Source organism: Chiroxiphia lanceolata, chromosome 6, assembly GCF_009829145.1.
Source record: "Chiroxiphia lanceolata isolate bChiLan1 chromosome 6, bChiLan1.pri, whole genome shotgun sequence".
NCBI classification, from domain to species: Eukaryota; Metazoa; Chordata; class Aves; order Passeriformes; family Pipridae; genus Chiroxiphia; species Chiroxiphia lanceolata.
The window spans coordinates 10867124-10891367 of record NC_045642.1 but is presented as its reverse complement, the minus strand read 5'-3'; positions in this window follow the sequence as shown (position 1 = coordinate 10891367).

Sequence of the window (24244 nt, the reverse complement as noted above, 5' to 3'; positions counted from 1 at the left end):
CTTGTGTAGACAAACCCCGAATAAATGCGTCACACAGGAAGTCTGTGGAGTTACTCTAGGTTTATGCTGATGTAACAGGACACATGAGAGAAATTTTATGACTGTTTCTGTCCCAAACAGATGGAATACTGTTAAGTGACAGCTCCAACAGGAACAGATTTTGGGAGGTGCTGTTTTAAAGGCTAGTTAGAGAGGAATGTTTTAAAGAAAGGTTAGAAATAGCAGAAAGAGGAGTCATGTTCTTTTTTCAAGTTTAAATAATGCATGAATAGTGCATTACAAGTCCACACTGCTTATAATGCTGGAATACTATCCAGTGGCTCCTGTTTTCCCAGTTTTAATGTAGACTAATCTATTTAAATTTAGACTATAAGGGGAAAAGGCCAATGTCAGTACTGCTCCAAGAAGTGAGTACTGCTGATGTGTGCTGGACTTGTAGTGTGCTACCTAACCTTGGATTGTGATCTTCCTGTTCTTCCTCTGAAGTACTGAAAGAAAAACATTTGTAATACTGACAGAACTGAGAGAAGAGACCTTATAAATGTGTTGAGAGGAATCAGTGCAGTTTTAAAGCTCTCTGTAAAAAGTGAAACACAAGTGTGGACTTTTGCCTCTCCACCTGTGTAGTAGATGTCATCAAACTTTCCATTAGTACCATGCTGTGTTTTCCAAGAGGAGAAATGCCATCACGTTCATCCAGTTCGATTTTTAAAAATATCTCTCTGTCTCCAGCTTATTCAGGGGGCTGGACAAAGTTAAACACAGCAATTCAAAAGTCAGATCCATTAGCCAAGATGGAATTAGACTTTCTGCTAAAAGAAGAATGATGAAAATTACCATCAGAGTGAACAGACTGAGGCTTTCTTTTATTTAGATATTGTAGCTTCTTAATATCACATATTTCCTGAATAGATTTCACTGGATAGAATTTATTTATTCTGGCCTAGCATTTCCCTTTCTTTAATAGCCTTACGTTCCTTTCTGTATGATGCATTAGATACATTAAATAATTCTATTCCATTTTCTAATCAGTATTTGTTAGCTTCCAGGAGTCAGATCTCATTGCTAGGCAACTAAACAAGAAATCCCCATCTTTGTGTGAAGCAGTTTACTGTATCCATGCCTGACCCTGTGCTTATCTATACATATATCTATAAAATTACATAAGTGCAGCTGTAAATGGTGAGTGCAAACATGCTGCATACATTAGACCTATTGAATTTATCTTGAAACTGAGTTGTCAATATTCCAAACAGCTTGGAAAAAGGCACATATTTTTACCACTGTGTTTTTAGATTTATTTCCCCCACATGCAACTGACTTTAAGGGCAGCCTCGGTGCTGGAAATTACTTCTGTGTTTTGGGCTACTAAAAAAATACAGATTTATGTATTAATTACTGCAGTCTTTCTACATCAGGATACTTCCCTAATTTTATTAATGCCTCTGTAAGGTTTTGATTATTGTGATTCTCTGTTTGCAAGGTTTTCCAAAGGAATTATGAGACAGAGGAGTTAGTTTGAAAACCAACAGCAGGGCTTCAGCAGATCGTAGTGACAGCAGTCTTTCTGCACTTTTAACAAAGCTTATACATTTAATAATTTAGTGAGCTCCTATCTGCCATCATGGTGCTTGATTGCATTTCCACTGCCATCCAGTGTATTTTGTTGATCTTCTAATAATATGTCCTCTGTAACATCATGGCCTTGTTACTATGGGTTTTTTGTTATTTTCTTCAGTGTAATTTTTGTTGCTAGAGTATCACTGTTCTGCCAGGGAGGAAAAGGCTTCTGATGTCACACATTGGCATGACCTTTTTATTTTTTTTTTTTAATTATTATTTTACATTGATTTTTAACCAGCTCAGGTTATGCTTTTAACATATCTATTCCTACGTGTGATGTGTCAGGGTCAGTTTTGGAAGTGCAGAAGTGAGGTCCAAGGGGGTGTTTGCCTGGATCCACACAAACACCTTGAGGAGACCAAGGTGAGGGAGAGGTGACACTTGCAGGCATTGCTGCTGTCACCCTGTAGATGGTGACTTGGCTGGCTGGATTAATTTTCCAAGTAAAAGCTTTGGAGAGAGCAGGCCCCTTCCAATACGCGTTTCTGCGGTTTTGACTCCTCTTTAAACCAGCTGCTGATCCTCTACTGAGGAGCTACAAAAGGACTTTATGGATACTCCTTTTTAAATTCTGATTGGCTCCTATAGGTACACCCAAAGGTGGTTAGTATAAATAAAGGAGCTGAACTGATCCATTTTCTGTTCTAATTTTGGTTCAGCTGTGATTAAAGTTGTTCCGCTGTCCTTCCTGTTCAGATCAGAAATAGATTGGTATCTGACTCATGTTAACAAATACAGCATTTAAAAATAGAAATGATCGCATGCCGTGGGTGATCCCATGGAGTGGGGCTTCAGGTGAAGGGAGAGTTTAAACTCTCTCTTCTGCTTTGCTGTCATAGCACTGCTATTATTTATGGCTCCCACACGGCACCACTGCTTTTCTCACCTCTTCAATCTCACTCGCCATATTTAGGGACTGAGGCAATCTGGCAAGTACAGTTGAGGAGATGGAGAAATGCAGTGGTTGTCTTTCGTGCCGGTGGTTCAGTTACAAATTTCAGGTCAAATCCCAAGTCAGAGTCGTGGAATCATTAAGGCTGGAAAAGACCTCCAAAAGATCACCAAGTCCTAGCACCACCACAGTGTTCACCACTAAATTACTAAACCATGTCTTCATCTGCTACATCTGACCAAGCTAAACCTACTATAAATATTGTTTTTAATATGATGTTATATTATACTTGTACCCTAGCTATTTTCTTTTACTGATTCTAGCCAGTCTTTTTTTTTTCTTGTAATAGGAGAATTTTGTTGCAGTGAAGCTAATTCGAAGATGTTACAGACGGAAGCAGGAAAATGGTAAGTTATTAAATAATTACAAATAGTACCTGCAATGTTAATAATGTCTTTTTTGCCATTAAAAAAAAACCTATATTTTTTTGTAATTTAGCTTGTTTTCACTAAAAAAAATACTGTAAATTTTGATTTCTTATAGGACAATTTCTTATGGGGCAATTTTCTTACGATACATCACCAAATCTCTTGATTATAAAAACTTGTATCTATAGGGTCAGGCAATTGGACTAGATGATCATTCCAACTTAAGTATTCTATTCAATACATTTATTTTTTCTTTTTTTTTTTTTTTTACAGAAAAATTGGGGTTATTTTCAAGAAACAGTTCAGTCTTCTAACAGAGCTTGTTCATCCACCCTCCTCAGCCTTTCCATGATAGCGCTTCAAAAATAGCAAAACCCATCTCAGTCATGAGTTTGTATCCAGACTAAATAAGTGCATTTTATGAATCTATCAGATTCTTAGTTCTCTCTCACTGATTTAGCTCTGATTTCCAAACTTCTGCTTTTTACAGTGCTTCAATGGAGACTTGAAGTTGTTTGCCACAAAATATTCTGAAATAAATACATAGGTTTTTAAACTTTAGGTAAAATGTGTTGTAGTCACAGGATAAGCATGACAGAATGATGAAAAGAAATATGTGAGCCACACATTCAGGATATTCATCTTTGTACATGCAGATAACATGCTGTGGTTGCTGGAACTTCGAGTTTCCATCTTGAACTTCCTGACATACGTGAATCTAGCTTGCTCCATTCCTCCTATGCAAACAAAAAGACCTATTTTTAAAATCATTAAATCAAAGGAAATTTTATTAAGAGGAAAGCTGAGATGGAAAAAGGAAATACATCCTGCCGTGCATAATTTGGCTCCAGCCTACCCACCACCCTGAGCTAATATTGTCGGCGTCTACATCAGCAAGTGGTGCAGTGCAGTTAGAGCCAGTTTATCCCTGGTGCCAAGAACCTCATGTCCACACTGTATGTGAGTGGGTGGAAAGGAGGGAATGTGCTTTGAACTCGCTCCAGTTTGCTCCCAAGAACTAAAAGTCCAGTAATAGCTGGAGCACGTGAGATGCTCTGTAGAGCTTTGTTTCATTTGGGGGATATCTGGCTGTACTCTCTAGTCTGGGCTGTGTGAAACAAAGTAGGGTAAGAGGGAATGAACAGGAGATTCCCTTCAAAAGCATACTCCTGATCTGGACTTACAGACTCACAAAGATGCATCCGTTGGCTGGATGGTTTGAAAAGCAAACATATAAAGCCTGTAGGGATTGTATATACAGCCAGCACAGACTGTAGGGAATTAGTGCCTTCTCCCCTTCGAAAACAAGTTCTCTCTGTATTCACTGATGCTTAAAAGAACTAATTCCAGTATATATTCTCTGTTCTAGGATGAGAGAGGGGGAAACATGATAGATTATAAGGGCGTTCCTAAGGGAAGCTACTTGTTCATTTAATAACAAAGGACTGTTCTGGTAAGTGATGACATCCTGTTTCATAACTAATGTGGAGTGTACATGGGCAGAAACAGGTCTTCCATATATGTGACTTTACTATTTGAAAGCCTTCACTATTTATCTTTTTCTAAATCTACAACTAAGACAGCTTTCCCTGATTTGAAATATTTTTATTCTTCATAAAATGAAAACTGATAAATTGAAGACCTTGCATGAAATCCAGTACACTGCTTAATTCTATAGCAGTGCAATTTTAGTTGCAGACAACACAGGAGACCATTGCTACCTTTATTCTTCTGAGTCAGTTCTGTTAAATACTGCAGCAGTTAATACAGAGAAATGTGATAGTTCTGTAATAATGGTGGAACTGAAGAAGGTTGTGTAATTCAAACACTTGTGAAATGAGCAGAATTATGGATTTCTTGCCAAGTCTTGTCTTCTGAGACTGTGATTGTTTACAGGAATTCTAGCCCAGAAGCCCGTGAGGAAAGACGATATGAGGAGGCTGATGCTGCAGCCTTTTATTGAGATGAAGCAGGACTTGCTCTGAGCAATGAATATATTCATTTTCCCGAGGCAGCCTAATAATGAATTTCTAAAGCAGGATGGAATCGAACCCTACATCTTAGTGTTCAAACTCTGTTTAAAAAACTGTATGCACAATGCTTTATTGCACTTGTGTTTGGTGTGGTTCTCAGTGGAAACCAGTAACACAGTATATACCACCCAGGTAAAAACACTAAGACAGAGGCCACGGTACTTTTTACACAGACTTTGCTTAAAACAGGTAATGGATCAAGTGAGCAGAGGTAATGAGCCATGTAGAAATTAGTTGCCAGAGCCTTTACAACCCTTAGCGTGATAGCTGCAGCATTCATGTAGCTTTAAACATCAGTATTGTTGGCTTTATGTAAATACATAACTGAAAAGCTGTATTTTAAAAAATACATGTAAAATGAGCATTCTTTTAGCTCAAACTTTCCCTCCCTTTTTCTGAACCACTAGATGTTGGTGTTCCCCATGTCCTGCTTCCTTCAGCACTACATCAGCACGTCTGGTGGTCAGTGGGAGTTTTGCCAGAGTACAGTCTAAAGCAGGTTTTGGCAACCCATGATTGCAGATTATAAAAGGCTGGCAGCAGAGTTAGCATGAGGTTAGGAGCCATAACATTGAGAGAGTTGGCTGGGAGAACCAATATCTCCTTCAGAAATCAGCAGAAGCCCTGGAGCTGGGCACTGCTGTCATCATACTGCTGATTTTAAGATCACATGGTGAGCAGCATTTCATTTGTTAGAGTTGGAGGCATTTTTAAATTCTGATAAGTGTCAACACTGTCAGCCTCTTATTGGGAAGAAAAGAGTAGAGTGTAGCATAACACATTTGAAACATCTCTGCCCCCTGACCATTTGAGGTATCTTACTGTGAACATCTTACTGTGAACATCTACTTTTTAATCATGTTTTGGGCACGAGTAATTCTAACCATTGCTTGATTAGTAAGTGCTACTTGGTACCTCAAGGTATGGCCTTTATTTATTTTTTTTTTAAAGGCTACAGCATATGTAAGAATTAATTAATTCCCTGCAGGTTTTTGAATTCTATTTAACTCTCAATCTGATTTTCTGGATCTTTCTGCATGTTCGTATGTATTCAGCAACTAAGCAACTATGGTTAAAAAAAAACCCTGAAAAATACCAAATTTCTATTTTCCTCTACCAACCTTTTATAGGATACCTGCAACAGAGAGAGTCAGGAATTTTACTACCTGCTGATTTGAGACTCAGAAGAGCAAATAGCTAAGAAGCATTTTTGCCCATGTAATCTTTGGTCATTTTTATTGATTGCAATGAAACTTAAAAGTATGTTTCTTCTGAAATCTTTTGAAAAATGGTGTCTGTCAATATGCATTTAAGGCTGACATATCTATCAGCAGCACTGTAAGGATGGTGAATTAGTTCTGTTGAAGTACCTGTGACACCTCTGAGAGCTCCTCAGTGTGTCCAATGGTGAATCAGGGGATACTTTCAAATTTTGGATACAGACGGAGGACAAGAATAACAAGTTCTGTGTGATGTGTCAATTTATGAGCAATGAGTAAGCTCAAATGTGCAGGTTAAAAGCACCTTTTCTGAGAAAGCAGCAAAGAAAGAAGTATAACATAATGTACTAAATCTGACCCCAAAATACTCACCTTTACAAAAATTATTCACTGAGAAGCTCTGTAGAACTCAGAGAGAACTTTCCTGGGGAAAAATTATTAGTGCTTGAGTATAACTTCTCTAGTTCCATAAGGTTGTGATCTGACTATTTTGTTCCTTGAAAGTTATTTAACTTCAAATACGATTGGCATTATATTCCAATTGGAATTGGCTAATTACAAGTAATAGCAGAATCATCACAAAAGGTATATGATAAGCAAAAGAAAATGTATTATTTCTGTGAACTATAGCATTTAAAAATAGGAAATGCCTCAGAATTTAAATTGAGAAGAATTATTTGATCTGAAAAGCAGATGATATCAATAAGTGAGATCCAGAAAAAAAGGTTTCAACCCAGAAGATTTCTGTTTATTGAAATTTGGGTGAATGCAACTAAAGAGATGACTCTGAGATACACTCAGGGCAGGTTACACACCTGCCAGGCCATCCCTTGGTTCATGTGCAGGTGCAGGTGCTGCTCAAAGGCACATCAGTGGCTGTACCCTGGACAAGGGAAGCCTTATGACAGATGAGACAAATGGATAAAAGTAAAGGCAAAGTAAATTTCTTGCAAACACATTTTCTAATTGTTCTTCTGTGTGTATTTGGAAGTGGTTACTAATTGGGGAGGGAGGTCTAATACAGACGTCATTGCAGTTTTCAGAAGTACTGAACAGTCAAGATCGTGGACAATTGAGGATTTTGAGTAGTTAAGGAAATTGTCTTGATATTTTTGGAAATCAGTTCCTGCATATGAGCCTACAACACTTTAAAATCCAAATTTCACTCACCTCTGAAAGTTTTTGCCCTAATCTTAACAGATTGACCATAGCCTATATTGTCAAAAGAATATATTCTGGTGATTGAAGAACTAATGTAGACAATGCTTTTTTTTTTTGTCAGTAGACATTGTGTTGTCAAAAAAAAATCTATTTTGTTCTTTCTTTATTTTATTTTCCTTTAAGGTGATATTTGACATCTGTCAAGTTGAAGGTCCCACACAAGACTGAAAGTTATTTTACCAAAAATAATTGATTTCCAAGTGCATGGTCATGTTTATGAAGTCTCGACAGGAACATTTTAATTAATTTCTATTCTAGAAGCCAGCAGTGCATATTTAAATAAATTAAAACAAAACAAAATGCAGCAAAAAACCCCATGTGTGAAGAATAAAGACAGGTATGTTCAGGTAATTCATACAGATTATTCTTACCAATTTGCTTATTATATTATGTACAGATAATTCGTGAAATCCCTTGAAGCAGAACAAAAGCTTTAAAGATACTCTTAAGATCTAATTGATTATATTCATAAATGTTATCATTGAGGAAGTAGAAAGCAATTTTACCTGAACTTTACCTCCGTGAATAGTTGTTGACAAAGGGCTCTTCAGAATGAAATGTCACATCTTCTTCCTGTGGCTTGTGATAAGTCATTCAATCAAAATGCGAGGGTGACTAATTTTTTGTTAGGAAAGAGTTTATTGTGTCTACATGTCCAAAGGTTTTTCGGCTCTCTGTGACTCTGATGGTACAATGTGTGGTGGAAATAAAGGAAATCGAGGTAATATTTGTGCCTGCTAATACAAACACAGCTGTACCACCTCTTACTAGTTGGGTAAATGCTCTGTCTGCAAAGTTCAGATCTGGAAGTAAATATCAAAGATGACCAATGTTAAATCAGTTGTTTAGATTAGGCCCAGTGTTTAGTTTGGTTCCTACCACAGTTTTCTGTGCTGACATCGACAATCCCCACTCACATAAAACCAACTTAAACAGATAGTTCTTTTGCCCCTACACCTCAATAAAATAAACTCAAAAAGCAATTTTCTTTTCTCAAATACTGTTATATCTTTATGGAGGGAATTGCTGCAATAAAACTACTAAGTAGGGTAGTGATTTTCTTTTTGTCATTGTTTTAGCCAGCCTTTCTAGGATGGCAAAAGCCTTTACTTGTAGATCAGGCCCTATTTAGGATTTTTCAAAGACTGGATTAATTTATTACCGTACGTAAAATAAATGTAATTTTGACTCATCCTGTGTATAAATAGCTCCCCTAAAGTAAGAGATTTTTCTCAATTACTCAGATTACTCATATGTTTCTTAGGTTATCAACACATTTTTTATATAAAGGAGAAGGAGGATTGATTCTGACATTTTCTCAGTTGAGTGCAATGACACTTTTGAAATTGTAACAGTCTCCTGCCAACTGTGGTTATTGACTCAGGCATGAGATTTTCAGAAGACATGCTTACTTTAGAGACTGGTTTATCATGTTTCCATCTGTTGGATAAATATTTTTTTGACTAAGTGTAAAACCCCAGATACATGTCATCCCAGATGCTCAAGAAATTCTTCATCTGACTGCTGAAAGGCAACAAGATGAGATGCAAAATCCTTTCAAAACACCTGCCAAGCCAGGCTGTACAATCCTGTCTCAGGCAACCGGAATAGTCACCTGGGATTTGGAACTTCAACTGTCCTGAGATTGAAAACAGTAATGTGTGAGATGGGGAGGACAAATCTCGCTGCTGGAGAGCGTGTGATTCCCCAGCAGGTGGGAGATGTAAATCAGCAGCCTGGAGAGAATCAGGAGACAGGAGGATGGCAGAGGGTTGGACACAAGTGCGTGCCCTCTGCAGCCGGGTGCCAGGAAATCTGACCTCAGGTTATTTTGGATACTGGCAGATAAAAGCCTTTTCCTTGCTGTCTGAGCACTGTGGCTGAAGAAATTTGCTTTCCTACTTTTTGCATTTTATCCTACTGGCTTTACCAGAGAGGATTGGTGAGGGCAGGTGAGACTGCAATTCCATTTTGCAAGCTCTCTTGCTGGCATGCAGAGATTTCTGTCCCTCATAGGGAGTATTTGTTGGATAGACCTTGGGAAGTGTTCCTTCAGGGTTCTAAAACAGTATGTTCATTTGTAAATACTCTTCTTTTTCCCTTACCCCATTTACTGAGATAAAATAATGCTCTGGTGGTGCATTCTTTGTAATCTTTTTGTGGCTTCACTGGAATAGATGTGGAGGGATCTGTTGCTCAAATAGAAGCCTCCTCTGCAACACCAATGTGCTTTCATTGATGCTGATTTTTTCCTTTTCTAAAAATATTGTATCTATTGATGTATTTCCTAGGAAAAAGCAAAAGCAGTTAAAGTAGAGTGAATATGACAGAAGAATCACTTTACATTGTTAACTACTAAACAGCAGCTTTTATGAGAGCAGTTAAAGACAATTTTTTTTTTAATTCAGTTATGAGTTTTACTTAATGTAGCCAATAGAAGACTTGGTGGCCCTATGACCCATTTTGAATGGTGTGATTTTAGCCATGCAGTTTTCCCTTTTTCTCTGTCAGGGTAACCTGAAAGGAAGCTTTCTTTTGTTTTGTATTTAAGTTTGATTCTGATTAAGGCAGTGAACAGCTGTGGTCTTGCTGTAGGTTGCTGCTGTTACTTTCCCAATAACTTTCCCAGTCTCTGCCTGCAGAGTAGCAATGTGAGACTGGAAGTGACTCACTGGATCACAGAATCCACCTCTCTGCTGCAGCAGGCATCACATCTCATAAATCCCATTTAAAAACAACCAAACTCAGTCTTGAAACTACTTCGTCACCCACCTCACCTGCACTGAGATTATCCTACACTGTTTAAAAAATGCTGTTTGTGAACTTGAAAGGCCCCAGCTCTGCTCACTGCTGCTGGAGAAACACTTGGAAATATGATGTGTAGGTGTTTGTTTCTTTCCAGTTGCTCGTGCCAGATGCTGTTCTGGGACCCCACTACTTAGAGTTCTGTGTTCAGCCTTCCTGCCTAATTGGCCTGGCCTTGGAAGGTATTACCCAGCTTATGCTTGATTGTGTGGTTTCTTGGGTTGCCAGAACTCTTCTGGGGAGGTTTGTGTCAGATATGTCTAAGATTGCTCACTGAGGTGAGTTATGGGAATGCACAAATGGATTTTGTCAGTGTATACTCTGTAAAGAATGTAGGAAGAGGGTGGAAGAGCCAGGGTTGCTAAATGTTACTGTAGGAGGGGAAGAAATGCTTGGCTTTTCTGAATATGACAGCCTGAAACTGATTACAAAAGCTTTGTAAATAAAATATTTCAGGACATGCTTAAAGTCAGCATTGTAGAATTCTTCTCATCCATAGGGAGGTTTTAATTTTAGAATGTATTGAAAAGTAGTGTCTCTATGATAGCTTCTCTAATTCAGTGAAAAAAGTACTTCAAGAGTGAATTTATGATTTTGTGAAAGGAAATAACATGACCCAAGCCTATGTCCTCTGGCCAGAAACAGGAAAGAGAAAAATCTCCTTAGAATTTCTCTTTTTCAGATTTTTTTTTTCTGATTCAGAACTTCCATTGTCTTCAGTAAGGAAATTCTAACTGTGTACATCCTCAGCCATGCCATTAAATTGTTCTTTGTTCTTCCAGTTCTGTATTATTTCTTGGACTGATACCATAACATCTGAATCGATTCCATAATTTATGGCTAGTGTTATAACTAAAACTGGTTGCTTTATTTTTCATTTTTAAAATTAAAGTATAAGTAGATTCCGTCTTCATCTGATATTCTAAGGATTTATTATCACCCTCTGACAACGGAAATCATATGAATATTTTTAGAAAAATGCAACATAAATCACATAGTTCCAGAAACACCACTCTGGGAATATATTGGTTTTTTTATTCATGTGCTAGTAATCACAAAGTTGTTCAGGGGAGATTTTACTGATGAAGTAAGATGTGGCGCTTTCGTATATGCCTTGGAGTTCTTTATCGATGCTTTCAGGTCATAGGTGCACAAATTCCTGTTTTTGGTAGGATTCTGGCAAAGACAGTTTGATCTGAGTGCACAGAAGGATGAAATTTAATCCTGTAAATTAGACCATGTATTTCCAAAATTTTAAAATGGCTGCTTAGGGCTTGGTAACTGAGGAAACCTCTTCTGTGTCCAATCATTCACTCACACCTTTGTAATAGAATTGCAGATCATCTTAATAATCCTCTCTTGTTTCTTATGTCCAGCACTGGACATTGCTTCTGTGTTCACAGAGCCTGTCGACAGTATTGAATATTTTTGGCTGCAAGGGCTGCTCCCCTGTAGAAGGAGGGGTTTTGTGTGGGAAAGTTACGAGGTCTGTTCATATATTATTCTGCCACATGGTGTCCTCCTAAGCCACGTTAGAATCATGGTATGCAGGCGTTCCAATTTAAAACCGTATAGTTCTGTAGCATTTAGACATGTATTTATATAAAAGGTATCAATCTTGTTATAAACTAGTAGTCTAATCAGAAGTATCTCTGTAATTTGTTTCAGTTGCTGTATATGAGTTGTGAACATTTCTGAGTCTGAGCATTATAAATACAGCCTCATAATCATTTGCATTGAAATCCAAAGCTTAAGAAACTTAAGCATTTTCAGTTTATTCTGCTGTAATGAACATAGTCCAGCTTAGTGTTACTGGTACTGCTCACTTCTTTGTACAAATATTTTGTGCTAATTGTGTGGTTTTTGCACACAACAGAGCTACAAGTGAAACTTCACCTCTTCCTGCTCCTCTGAGCTTTTACTGTGGTAGATTTACATAGGGCATAAACTATTTACAGTAACACACATTTTACAAGGTGGCTGGATGGTAGCAAAAGGAAAATCTTCCAACACATATATCTCAATTTTTGAAAACTTGCTTGCAAATATGGCTCTTTCTGTGTCCACTAAATTAGGCACTGACTCTTATGTCACACTGCAGGGCTTTCTTCTCATACGGCACTTAAGTTTGACCTGAACTTCAGTTTAGGATTTTTAAATGAGCTTGTTCTTCAGTTAAAAAAGGAGGAAATCGGTTACATAGAATATTATTGGGAAAATGAAATGAACTGTCAGCGACTGGTCCATCCCTCTCCCCTAAATACATCCAGTACTATTTAAAGTAATTATACTAATCATCACAGTGCTTAGGCACAGATAACGTTCATGAAGAAAAACGAAAGTGCTGTTCTAGCGCGCCAGTGAAATCTGCTTTGACAAGTTAATCCAGTATTTATTTAATTAAACAATGGTAATAAAATATTTAATTGCACTCTAAGATTTCTATGTCTGTCATCCAACCAGGCAGAAAATTCAGAACTCAATGTATGTCAAGCAATGAAAATGGCTCAAGCACATCAAATATCACCCTGTTTCATAGATTAATGAAAGAAGCTGAGCTGCAGCGTGCACAGGTATGAACAGTTAAATATTTAACTCCCTTTCTGGTCCTTGAGTCTGAAGCAAAAGGAAACTAAACCTCTCCTCCCCCAACCCAGTCCTATTTGTTTCTCAGGAATGTTAATCAGCTTCCTAGTGCCAGCAGGCTACAATCACCAACTACTAATTAGTTTTAGATAATGATATTGGTAATGAGCCTTTAGTTTCTCAGAGGCACCAGACTGAGCTTGACTCAGATTTATTCAGTTATTTATCAGGAATGTTATTGTGACAAGCAGTGCTAGAAGTTTGAGCATGCTTAATGCCAAATATTTTTCTTTCATTTGATAGTATCAAACACCATTTTTAAACAGATTTTGCTGATTTTAAATTAACTTTCCATTAAACAATGATAGTATTTGTTTCCTTGTGATTCCAATTGTTTGATTACTCTCTTGGATATCTTTACTACTCAGGCAGTTATCTAATCACCTGAGGTTAGAACACTTAATTGGGGAAGCTTTTTAAATGAACTTCCTGTCACATTGCCTCTCCAGGAGATCTGTGTCTGGTCTAATGCCAAGGCTGTTATTTTTGTAAGGCATAAAATTCTCTGATAGATATTCCATGAGTGAAGTTGTAATTTGTTGGAGCTCCCAGCTGTGAGGGGGAGAAAGAGCAGCTCAGTCTCCTCTCCATGGAGAGCTGTTGCTGCGGTTGTCAGGTGTGTGGTTAATTCGTACGTTCCAAAAAGTTATCCTCAAAATACTTTTCAGCATTAAGACAGAGAAAAAAATACCATTATCCAGCAGATGATAACAAATATTGTGGAATGATTTCATGCCCAGAGCTGTAGTAGGAAGGCATAAATGAGACATTTCAGCACCTACCTGAGGATCTCAGTTTGATACCACCTTTCTACCCGGTAAGTTTACATGGGAGGAGAATTGTGTTTAGTGGGTGGACATGTGGGAAAATGCCACCCCTGCTTCCTTATGGCATTGTGTATTGGAAGTGAGACTACAGAAGGCAGAAATGTAACTTACTTACATGTTTCCTGACATCCTGTCTCTGCTTCTGCTAAACATTGTAGGACTTATTTGACCATTAATTCCTTAAGAACACCCACCCCTGTCAGAAGATTTAACAGTGGTATATTGAAACATACTGGATTTTGTGCTCTTTTTGTCTTTCCATGGCTATGTTCTGTTTATATATGTTTAGTATCTTAGAGCCTGAATCTTATTCCTGCTCCCAAAAGATTACACATTTAAAGGCATAGTTTCTGGCAAATCTACTTGTTTAAGTTGCAGTTCTGAAAATTGCAATTGCTTTCTCTTAGCATGTGTAGTCACTTTTTTTTCTTTTGTCATGGAAAGTTCCCCAGTATGACCAAAATGTTCTCAGTTTTGACAAACTGAGCATTAGAAACCAATGGATTTGCTATTCCTCTGTGTAAGTATGTGGTGAGCAGGCTTCAAGGCATATATAATTGTATTTATGCCATCAAGAAAATATGTGATATTTTTATATTCTACTCAATAGAGCATCTGTCTGAGAAGAGGAATATCTTGAGTTTTTGTTTTGGCTTCCAGTAAAGTTTTTATCACTAATAACAAATGTAAAAATCAGTAACGAGGTGCTGAGCTGCACTCTCATATGTGATCCTTCTACCTGTCCCAGGAAATCTTGAATTATTTTCCTCACAGCAGTGCAGCTTCAGCTGAATGTTTTGGAATAGTTTTCCCCTTGCTTGTTAATAGGTTCTCTGGGAAAATGGAAGACATGAATTTGAGCTCCCTCATTCTGAGGAGAAACCAAAGTTGAACTTTATATGTCATAGGTGATTGCTAGGCTCCTCCATGAACAGCAGCAACTGCTTTCCCTCGAATTGTGTTTTGCAACTCTATTTCAAATAGAGTTTCAGCATCATAATCAGGCCTGCTGAAGACTAAGGATATCAGGATATATCAGTTGTAATGAAAATACAGGTTATATGTAAGTGAGAACCTAGGTTCTGATAGGCTTCAGGTTACAGCTGCTCACCAGCTGTACTCCACGTGAAATTTGTTTTAAAATAGGCTTTCCATATATTAGGATTATAGAGAGCATTAATTTTTTTCATTTAATGTAATGGGGTGAAAAACCTATTCAAATTATTATATTATATAAACCCAAAATTGTCTACAGTAGGAAAAATTGTATTTGAGGTTAATGGTATTGGAGTATGATAATTCCTGGGTGACTGTGCATAGCTGTCAACTTTGACAATTAGGAAGAAACCTTGCATCAGGAGCAAGGTTTCTACTTCATGCAAGCAGGAATGGCTTCAAACTGAAAGAGGGAAGGTTTAGAGTAGGTATTAGGAAGAAATTTTATGCTGTAAGTGTGGTGAGACACTGGAACAGGTTTGCAGAGAAGCTGTGGGTGCCCCATCCCTGGCAGTGTTCAAGGCCAGGTTGGATGGAGCTCTGAACAACCTGGTCTAGTGAAAGGTATCCCTGCCCATAGCAGGGGGTTGGAACTAGAAGATCTTTAAGGTCCATTCCAAATCAGGCTATTCTGTAATTCTTTGTATCTTTTTATTTTGCTTTTTCCCAAAGCTTACTTATCAAACATGGGATACATCCCAACTGTGAGATGCTGGAATCTAACTAGTGAGATCCTGAGATCACCAGATAACTTTCTCCCTAATTTTACCAGGCTCTGAAGTGAGACTGACAGGCCTGTAATTACCGGGGTCTTCCTTACCCTTTGCGAGCATTAGGACAACATTTAACATTTGCCACTTTCCAATGAGCTGGAACTTCTCTGGACTCCCAAGAATTCTGAAAAATAATGGAGGGGGTACTGCAATATCATCAGCCAGCTCTTTCAATAGCATGGGATGAATCCCATTGGACCCCATAGGAGATGAGGATGAAACAGAACAGTTTGGTTCTACTCCCAAGGGTCAGCTAACTTTCCCTTTTCTCCTTGGAAGCATATAATGCACATGGACAATTTTTCTATTTATACCACAACAGTTTTCTGCTTCCTTTTATCATGGAAATGCAGAATGATTGCAGCTTACTGAGGTGACAATAACTGTGAACTTGTTCAGTGCAAAGCTGCTGGTTTATCATTTAGGCATGCCATGTTGTTGTGCGTCACACAACATCACCCACAAGAGGATTATGATGTGTTTAAATGACAAATCCATCACTCTGTGCCAAGCTCCTCATGACTTGAATTTCTACACTTGTTTGTCAGGAAAACCTTAATGATGGTGATTTAAATTTCAAGTCCTCTGTGGGGCTTCTGTTCTCTTCAGCCTGTCTGCTGTGTGAGAAGTGCACGTTGTGAATTTGTCAGTCAGGCAAAGGCAATATTGTTTTACAGCCTTTTAACTCTTTGAAAAAAACCCCCAAAACCAAATCAAAATTCTGTACAGACATATGGCCAGTGAACTTCTGAGGGTAAAGTTATCTTTACTCTGTCATACTTCTGACTTCAATGTAATAGCAAGCACTGCTACTTGGAGGAATTCTGCTGGCATTTATTCTAAAGAATCTATTTCAGTTGACTCTTAAACTTGCTTTAGTGGGAAATTAAAAAAAAAAAATAGTAGTGGAGCCAGGAACATATTTTATAAATATGAAAAGATAAAGGGATTAATAGATTGTTAGTCACGTGAATTTTGATATCCAAAAAAATATTGTGTGACATACAGAAAAGTAAGTTTTCCATTAGAATATTTTCTAGTGATAAAAAGGGAAACTATTAAAGAGATTTTGAAACTGTTCATATGAACCTTGCAAAAAACACAAATCAAAAAAAGTGGAAAGAATTTGAATTCCTTTAATGGAAAGTTAAGAGTTAGTCTAGTAATGGGATAAAGTTTGCACTAATACTGAAATTGCTGAAATGTCTTTGGTTACTTTAGCAATCCAAAATGGAGGGAGCACTTCAGTTTTGCAGACTGAAGATTTGAATTTTAATAATGGTTTTCTTCTACAGAGAATCTTGAGGCAGATGTCATACAAGATGACATACTATACTTTTTTTAAAATGAGAAGTGCGAAATAAAAATGAATGCATTAATCCAAATTAAGACCAAGGGAATAGAACTCAATGATTATCTGTAATTTGTTTTGGAATTATATCCTGAAGTTATATCCTGAAGCCAGGTGACATGCTCGCAGTTAAGGGCAGTTTTGTGCAACCTCATATAAAACATTTCGAAATGCAGTTTTAGAGTGGTTGAAATGGAGATGGATGAAGTTCATTTGCCAGTGCAGTCTGGAAGACATATAAATGTTCAAGCACCAACTCAAGTGTAGCAGCAGTTGTGTCCAAGTTTATGCCATGTTCACATATCAGTGTTGGTTTTATGGACCTGTGAAGGAAGCCAGTTTTTCAAAACATCCACTGTTCAACTCCTTCTGAGGCTTGTAAGACAACTTTTAATGCTGCCTCTTCTCTTTCTCCTCTCTGTCCTTTGTAAATCTTATAAGTAGTGTTCTCTTCCCTCAGTCATCATACCCTAGGAGTTACAGATACTGGAATTAAGAGTTGTAAAGGAACGTTGTTTAACTACCCCTTAAATAAAACAAAACCACATCAAAAGCAAAGCAAAAAAAAAAGTGCCTTCACCTTGTCAGTTGACTAAGAGGCTAAATAAATTAGGACTTTGGCAAGTGTGGCTTCCTTCCTCCAGAAGATAAAATGTTTTGGGTTTTTTCTTTTCGTGGTAAAGCCCTGTGCAAGTGCAGTGCAAATCTAAATCAAAGTGTAGTGCAGATCTACACTTTCTACACCTATTTTTCAGGAACTCCTGATGATTCAAGTTGTTTTCCTCTTTTATGTCATAACATAATATTAAATGTTTTGACCATTCTCCTGAAATTGGGTGGTCTAAGTCAGAATTTCAGCTTTTGATTAGACAGGCTTATCAAGTGTATGTGAATATATACATATGTATGCCTCTCCTATGGTATAGCTCCGTGCAAATAATGCAGTTTAAAATAACAGTTATGCTAAAACTCCATTTAATAAAAAGTACTCTGTATGTGTCTGTGTATAAATAGCCAATAATTAGTTATACTCAGAATAACTCATTAAATTTCCATTTAAAGCTATTAAGGTTAATCTGGGCATTTAAAAGGTCGTTATCAAGCAATTAGCTTACTTTCTGTTGAGTATTGGATTTTTTTTAATTGCATCTGAAAGGGGAAATTGCAGTGGAAGAAACTTGCAGACAAAGCAACAAAAATAAATAAAATTACTCGCTGTCTAGTGAAAGAACCCTCCAGAAATGAAGATATGAATTTCCAAAAGTAGGGCTTGCTTTCTGATAGCCTGTTCTTTCCCCTCCCCCGTTAATTCTGCAGAAAAGTTATGCTTCTGTCCCTTTTCATTTCCATTGCAGTTATGTCACAGAAGACCAAACTATTTCCTGAGTGAGGAGATGGGGGAAAAAGAATTTACTTGAAAGACAAAGTCCTTATTCAAGCACTAATTACCAAGTTTCAGCATTCTGTGCTGGAATGAAAGATAATGTCTTAAGCTCCCTGTTACTCAGCATCATCAGGGAGGTGTCCCTGCCCATTGCTGGCGGGGTTGGGACTAGATGGTCTTCAAGGTCCTTCCTAACCCTTAACATTCTATGATTCTGTGATGTCTGTCCTGTAGAGTAATTTGTGTTCTGCAATGGCTGAACAGTAAAAGCATCCCAAGCAGTGGCTGCTTTACCCAGCTTGACTTTTTGTGTAAAATAACCAGCAGAACATCAATGATACCAATATTTTAATTGTACAAACCTTCTGAATTATCATGGTAGTGAAATAACTGGGAGCGTACGAAGTCAAAGGGACAGACCTTTTGGGGTCACTGGAGGTTCAGTCTATGTATCACTTTTCAGCACACTGAATATGCTTGGGGATAATAAAAAAAAACAACCCAAACTCAAGGCTTTAATTCATGAGCACAATTTGACAGTAATTCGCATAACAATAAGATGTTATTAAGCAAATGTTATGAAGTGGTTTAGGTACTGAATGAAGTAAGAAAGGAGGTAGAAGTTAGACTGTTAAATACTGATAGGGCTTTAATCTCACCTTCCTATTTAAAGATGGGTTTAATCGTGTACTGAGTTATTTTTTCTCCTTTTCCTCCAAATTTTGTTTATTGAAACACTTCAATTCTCTAAGTGTTACTGCTTTGTACTCTAGAGTTACATATGAATGGGTCTGTAAAATAAAACCTTTCCACTAGTGTGTTCACAGAATAGCATAGCAATGTATTCTTTTAACATTTTTAAGAGTTTCAGTCTGAAGAAAATACCGGAAGTCCTTGTTGAGAGATAAAGAACATTCTACCTGACACTTGGACCAAATTCAACTAATAATTTGGGTTTTCAGCCTTATCACTTGTCATGAAATCATTGAAGCATCAGTTTCTGTTCCAGATATTTTACTCTTATTTAATTAGTGCTGTTGTGCTGCCATGACTGGTGTGAGAGAAGGCCCTTTTGATGATTCCTCATCATTTCTGGAGGTGGCAGAAGTGCAGCAGTTCCATCTTTGAGGACTGGCTGCCTGGCTCAGTGTTCTCTCTGGCAGACCTTGGTCACTGACTGCATCTTTTGCTTTTATTCCAATTATTTCCAACTTGCTGTCTTTAGTATTTTTTAGTGGGGGATGAGATGAACTGGCAAGTGAATTGGAATGGAATGGCAGACTTAAATTTTTAATTCTAGGGAGAGGGAAATTGCTGTATCTGTGAAAGATGAAATCCTGTTCATAGCTTTTAATTGACATCTTGGCCATTGAGATCAAATAGATGGGTAGTACTTCCCCTGCTTTACCCTTCCCAAGGAGATAAGTTATGTCTTGGAGGACCTGTGTTTGGGAGCAGGGTGGTGTGGGCTGTTCCATGAGGGAGGAAGAGCAGGGAGCCACGAGTGGCACAGGCAGGACAGTGCCCTTGTTGCCTGCAGTGCAATCCTTGCAAGGTCCCTGGGCCCTCGGGCAGTGATGGTGTGGCTGCAGCTCCCAGCTCAGACTGCTCAGGGCATTTAAGGACTATTGGGGCACTTGAGGCCCTGATGGAAGGTTTGTAAAGAATAGGTGTCATTGGTGAGTTGGCAATTTTACACAAGTTTTTGTGCAGCTGGCCTCTGGCACAAATTGAAATAATTTAAAATGGTTTGAATTCTTCCTAAGATAAGGGAATTATTCTCGCATAGAGATTAATGGAATACACTATTGCCATTTCCTGATACAACATAATGTATATTCTCACTGGTGGATAGTGGCTGAGTTAATACACTGAATATAAAGAATTAAATCTCTTTATCAATATTCTTCAGTATTACGTGGTTTTGTTCTATTATGGAGAGCACTGTGTTAATACAGTCAGAAGATAAAATTATGCGTGCTGTTTAGTCTTTGGAGCTTTTGGCATCAGATTTTTTTGAATCACAAAAGTTTTGATTGTATCATAGACCTTCTTTTTAAAAATTTAGAACACTTTATGTACTAATTTCAGTGGTCAAATACTATACAGAATATTTTAGTTCCTTACCATGTAGGTTTCTCAAAATCTTATAAGAAAAGAGTAATTAACATTTAGACTTTTAGTTGCTTTTAGTTGACCAGAAATGGTCTTCATTTCTGAATAGTTTTGGATCTAGATCTGGTATTCAGCCTTTGTTGTGCTCGTGTGTTTTATCCTGTTGTACAAATCCAAATTATTAGTATATGTGGTTAGTTAGCTTGACCTAAGAGGAACTGGGTTTTGGCTTGAGATAACTGGACTTGGAGAGACTGTAAACTGGCAGTTTAGGGGAAACCTAGACTGCAACAAGGCAAATATTAAAATATAGATCCCTCAAAAGATTAAGTACCAACTTAATTGGTACTTTCAATAGTTATGCTAGCAATTTTTGTCTGCCTTAGTGTTTTGTTCCATTCTCTTATTATATCTTATGTTAAATGAGATTGTGTTTTGAGTAGTGATTAAGCATAGAACTTTAAAAAAGATTGTTTTCAGCATAATTAGAATGTTTTGCTGAAGAAGTCTGCTCTGTCATGTGTCTAGGCCAAAAAGTGAAACCTGTAACTTTTAAATGAAGTTCTGAAATATTTTATACTTTTATGACATTTTTCACGAGTTACTTCCCACCCTATCAGCCCCCCTTTGAATCAACTCTGCAGGGAACTGTTTCTGTTTGAATGTTTTACTCTGCTTGTCTAATGGAGCTCTAAATTCTAATGATGATTTTAGATGCTGCTGCAATGCATATATAAAAGAACCCCAACAAAATACAATAAAACACACCCCCCCCCAAAAAATCAACAAAAAAAGCCAAACAAACAAAACCCAACCATCAACAAAAAACCCACAAACCAAACCAAAAACCCCCAACCCAATATGCCCAAACTTGTTGACACTCTTATGATCCTCACAGAATCCATTAACCTGGGCTGCTAAAGGTAAGGCAAACACAGTGGCTCAAGGTTGTTATTTGAATTCATGTGCCTGTGCAATCTGCAGTGACTATTCCTGTGATGGTATTTTCCAGAGAGCCTTAGAGACACTCACTTTGACTGGCAGTGCTGTAGGACTGGGCACTTCTGGAGAATTTATGCCTGTTATAGCAGCCACTCAATGTTGTTACTTAATGTGCAATCTTCTACCAGGGCTATCATTTACAGCAAATGGAACATATTTCCCAGTCCACTTAAAGACTGTCCCATTGTTAAAGGACTTGTGTCCATATTTAGATTTGGTTGTTATTTTTGTGACGTCTTTTGAGTTTTGCGTGGTACCAGTGGCAGATTTATCTTGCTTCTTCTGTATTTAATTTTAGTTCCAGTGGAATTCTTGCTGTTAAAAAGCAAGTCTGACTTTCATTCCCTCTGAAGCTGTTTTGACAAGTAAAACACAATGACTTTCTGCTTAATGCTGTTTACAGTGTTTCAGGCCACATTCCTGACACAGAGAAAATAACTGAGAGAAATGATGGATACTTTTAAAAGTTCTCCTTCTTCCTGTTTTTGTGGTCGGTAGTTACAGTGTCCCTGTTCTAATGGAGCTCTAAATTCTAATGATGCTTTTAGATGCTGCTGCATGAGGTACTGTGTCTGCATGAGGTACTGTGAAAACCTGGAGCTCTGACCTTAGTGACTGCTTGACCCTCAAGGCTTCAGAAGTATGAGTAAGGATACCCAGAATTTCTTTTAGCAACAACATAAACCTACCTTGAGAGTTACATCATATTTTGTGACTGTTTTTCTGTTTGGGGAATGAATCTTTGTACCCATTTTTCCTTTTTATATTGTCAGTGCGTGCTGGTAACTTCACGGAAATGCCTTCAGGGAGCCTCATTTGCTCTTTTTTACCAACTTTCCAGCACAGTTGTCTTATTTAATATAGAGTTCCTTCTTTTGCTTTGTCCCTAGGTGATGTACATTTATCTGTGAAATTAAATTCCTATCATCTTTTAATATAAAATTCTTTAAACCTGGTTACACAACCCTTTCTTTACTTCTAACTTGCTGCCCTCTATCCCATATAGTTACTCTTTGAATTCTTTGTCATCTTTTACTGACAAATCACTGGGGGTATAAAAGCTCAGCCCAGGCTGATGAGATTTGGTGCAGACACAGTGATCTTTCCTCCTCTACTCATTGTGGATTTTGGACCCAAGGGAACCTTTTAATTCTTCTATTAAGAGAGATTTGGGGACCAGAAACATCCCTTAGCCTTTCTGATCTCTTTATTCTGTTTACTCAGGAGGCTCTAGTCCCTGAGTTGTGCTGCCTGTGCAAGTCATTCCCAATGTCTTCACAGATTTCACAGAATATTCTGAGCTGGAAGGGTCTCCCAAGGATCACTGAGACCCATACAGGGTTTTGTTGCTCTGTTCCTTTGTTTCATTCACAGAATGACACATTCACTCTACTGACTTCTTAGGAATGGCTGTTGATTGACTGTCCTGGGTTCAAGAGTGGGTTATCATTGTTTGTGTCATTGTTTAATCTGATGTGACTCTTGGCTACTCAGGTGACATCAGCACCCTGTTTGTGTAACTTTGTCAGTGTAGTTAAGGTGACACACATGAACAGCAGTTTTGTAATCAACTGCCTTTCTGCTGACATCTGTCAAATTCGTATTTCAACTGATGCAGTCTTCGCAGCTTTGTTAATTTAAATAGAATTATGTTGCTTTAAAGCAATGAAAGAACTGCCCTCTGTTTTTAATAAGTTTTTATGGTTCTTAAACTGTACTTGCCATGTTGTAGCTACTTAAGTAGCCACACAGAAATGACTGGGACTATTTGTAGTGCCTACAGTTTAACATGTAGTCAATGTTTTCAGTACTAGGTTAATAATCTCATTTTACTTTTCTGTAACTATGTCTGGTTTAGAGAAGTAGGCCTGTTTTTTCACTTTCCAGGCTGCTTTTAATTATAGTGAGACAACTGTAGGCTTTTGACAAATTCTATCAAAAAGCAGACTATGCTTCTATCCTTAGAAAGAGTATTTCTTGAACTGTTGCATAAATGTGCTAGATATTAAGGTTGATATATTTGCCACTGAAGTGAAGTCTCTCACTAAAATAAAAGTGTAACACAAAAAGAATAAATGCCTCTTCATGCAGCTCCAGCTGCAGGACTGAGTTATAAATGGATGGGAAAAAAAGTGACAATTTGCTTTCAAAGGATTCAGTAATCAAGGACTGTTTTTTTCCTCTACTGAGAAAAATTCCACTCATAATTATAGTGTATCCAGTACATCAGGGCATGCCTTTCTATTTTTATCTAAGTTGTCTCCCATGTTTCCCATCAAAATGTTCTAAGACTTATAATCATTCTCAATTATTATGGCCACTATTTCTGTCTCTAAAGAAAGATCTTTCTGATATTCACACTTCCAGTCGTGTTCCTGGTTTAACTAGCTCCATCTACAATACAGTAATTAGAAGATCTATATACTTTCTATTTGTTATAGAGGGATATTTCAGTGTTCTGTTTCATGTTATTTCGTGTATATTTTAAAATACACTGTTATGCAATATTGCTTAGTTATGACAAGTGTTCCCACAGCTGGTTGCCCATTTAGTAATTAATATTATTACACAAAGTGCATGTACTGATTAGACACGAGATTCTGTTTATGCAGATGTGCACCTCATCTGTTGTGGCTTTGAGAGGTTGGTCCTTTATGACTGTAGAAACTAGTTTTGTGGAGTGAAATTCTGCTTATGGGTAGTGCTATTGATCGTCTGGTTAGGCTTGCTTCACCACCCTACTGAACTCCTGCTCTAAGGACACTTTGAGTGAAAATAATTTTAGTTTTTACTTATGGAAAGAGTATTGTATGGGGTGATGTATTCTGAATAATGAACGCTCCCACAGACACGCTTATGCTACAGTAGCTGGTACTATGTGTAGTTATTGTTATAAAAATAGAATTCCATTGAATAAAGATATTATCA